The sequence below is a fragment of the Glycine soja genome, chromosome 2, assembly GCF_004193775.1.
Source record: "Glycine soja cultivar W05 chromosome 2, ASM419377v2, whole genome shotgun sequence".
In the NCBI taxonomy this organism is placed as follows: domain Eukaryota; kingdom Viridiplantae; phylum Streptophyta; class Magnoliopsida; order Fabales; family Fabaceae; genus Glycine; species Glycine soja.
The window spans coordinates 32060180-32063250 of record NC_041003.1 but is presented as its reverse complement, the minus strand read 5'-3'; positions in this window follow the sequence as shown (position 1 = coordinate 32063250).

Below are 3071 nucleotides of genomic sequence, written 5' to 3'. Positions count from 1 at the left end.
ATCTCTTCGGTCATCCACATTATTTTCCTCCAATGATCAGCATCAGAGGTACTACTCTCAATTCTGGAATAGAGTCATTCTAGAACCTAAGTACCTTGACCTTGAATTTTTTGATGGAGAAATATTTGATTGTTACCAAGTGTTTCAAAACTCTACTTTGGTTGATTTCATGTCTCTCAAACTTCCCTACTTTCCTAAATTAGTTAAAGTTTTCTATAATAATTTGAAGTGCATAATATTCTCATTGTTGTTGATCAGTCCTTGTTTTATTCATTGACTAAACTGCCCAGTCAAGGTGTTCCTTTTGAGGGCACTCTTGTGGATGACTGGAAATTTGATTATTCAAGCCATGATGCTTGCAGAATGGTTTGCCATGATCAGGCTGACATGATCGGCAGATTACTTGCTAGGTCATTTACTTTCGATTGTTGCATCATGCACTATATCATTGTTTGTATTTTGCTTCCTCGGTCTTCAAATCTTGCCCAAGCCTCTGAGGAGGATTTGATTTTGTTGTGGGCCATTCAAATTGGTCGTCAGATCGACTGGGCCCATCTAATTTGGTACCGGATGCATACGACATTACGGGCCAATGCACCTCTCTCATATCCCCACCTTGCTACTCTTTTTCTTCATCATTTCAATGTTCTTTTGGATGATGAACCATATGTCAAGGTCAAAAGGTCTTTCTCCATTGGTGCCGGTGTTGTTACCTCCTTTGGTTACCGGAAGGATGTTGATGGTCAGTGGGTTAGCAAACAAGACTTGCCACCGCCTATTCCTGATGAACGTACCCCATCTCCTCCACCACAACGGGATGCTTCTTCTTCTCTACTGACTGAAGTCCTCACAGAGCTCCACGATCTTCGAGCATTTGTGGATGAGCGTTTTGATGCCATGGATACAAGGATCACTCGACTCAAAGATGATATAAGATTCATCAGGCGTTGCTTCGATCCCCCGGCTGACTCTTAGTTATTTTTCTTATGTTTTATTTCCTTAAGCTTTGTGGTTATTTCTTTAAGCCTTATATTTTGGCTTTTATTGCTTCATACATTGGTTATGGTTGTCTTGGATGTTTACCATTTTGTTTTGCTGTGTGTTTGGTTATTTTAGACTTTGTTTTGGATGATTAAGACTTGCTTGGTTTATTCTATGGATTTAATCAATTTATGGATGAATTGTGCTATGATTTTGAAGTTGCCTTAGTTCCTTTCTCTAGGCATTTTTGGCTTTTTGATGTTGCCAAAGGGGGAGAGAACAAGGGTAGAATTTATCATGAACTTAGGCATAAATTCCAATCTTAAGGGGGAGTAAGGGTTGTGAGCACGCATTATCAAATTGTATATCGTTTATCTTGATTTCAGATTATTGTCATCATCGAAAAGGGGGAGATTGTAGAAGCATATATGATATGAAGTTTTGATGATGCCAAAGATGAGCGCGATTCAAATCAAGAATCTAGAAATTCAAGAAGAATAATGTACTTAGTTCCTAGGTTCTCCATCACAAGATTGAATGTAGTTATATACCAAAGGCTCAAATTTGAGACCACAAGTTGAAAATGAATAACTAACCATGACTACTTGATATGCATGAGCTCAACAATACTTAAGAAATTACAGAGTGATTGAAAAAAGTAGTAAAGGATGAAAAAGATGGAGAGAAATAAATTCAATTTCAGGGTTAAATTTTGTACATTTTGATGTAGTTAACATAAATAAACCCGTCGGTAAAAATTCACCAAAGAAATTGGAATTTTGTTTTTCTTATCTTAGTTAGTTTTTATCTTTCCTAATTTTTCTCAATATCTTTTTATCTTTATCTCTTTTGCTTTATTAATAACTATCATTTTATCGTTTTTATATATTTAGTGTCATTTTGTATTAACTATTATTACTCATTATTTAATTGGTTAAAAATAAATATGTATTTTTTTTACAAAATTGTGTTATAAGAAAAAAATGTTAATCCAAAAATTAAAAAATAATTTTTAAGTAAATAATTTGATTTTTTTTGTACTTTTTAAAATATTTTTTAATACATAATATTTATTTAGTCTAATTACATTAAAATATTTTAACGATAACATAAATTTTATACATTAAATTAGACTAATGTAATGCACATGATAAAATAATAGTCAGAAAAAATATATATTTAATAAATTAATTATGATGATAAAGTTATCTTGATTAAGAAAATAACATTATGAACGTTTTAAAAAATTGTTAAAAGATAATTTATCACATTAACTTTAATTATCTAGATTTATCTTTTCTTTTAGACTAACTAAAAGTTTAGTTTTGGTTTTTATTTAATTATCTAGATTTACAGTTATTTTTAGACATTTTGTCAACTTATTGCACTTTGAGCATTCAACAATACATTCAACACCATTCTGTTGCCCACTACTCTCCATACATCCAAAGAACTCGTGAGAGAGCACAAGTGGGGAATGAAGGTTATCAAATTAAAAAAGGCGGGGAAAAAAGTGGGTCAAAATTTAGATTATGTAACTTTTAGTTTTGTAGCTCTGATTTTCTTCTGGCCAAGAAAATGTTCAAAAGGTTAAGGATTTGTAATCAAAAGAGAAGGAGGGAGGAAATACAAGGTATGTGCTTTTTGTTCGCACTATTGGTTTTTCTTATGCAATTCTATTCATACAATAAATGAAAATTTTCAATATAAAAAGGAAAAGCTTACGGCAAAAGTAAAAAGCATCGACATCCAATTTCCTCCACCATTTTATAAGATTTGCGGAAAACATGCAAAATATTTTAAGTCTAAGGCACAAGTGTGTACTCGTCAGAAAGCTTCTTTACAAGTCAATGGTTGGAGTGAAATTAGTAAAGATGATGTAGATGAAATGTGGTGACATATGAAGGTTAGTATATAATTAGGTTAATTATATTCAATTTTTTATATATATTTGAATATTAGTTATATCTTCAAATTGGTTTGATAATGTATCTTGATAGTATTTATTTTTTACTTTTTCTGATGAAAACATGTGATATAAGGATGTTTTAGTTTATCTGATGAGGTGAAAGAATATGCAATGAAGCAAA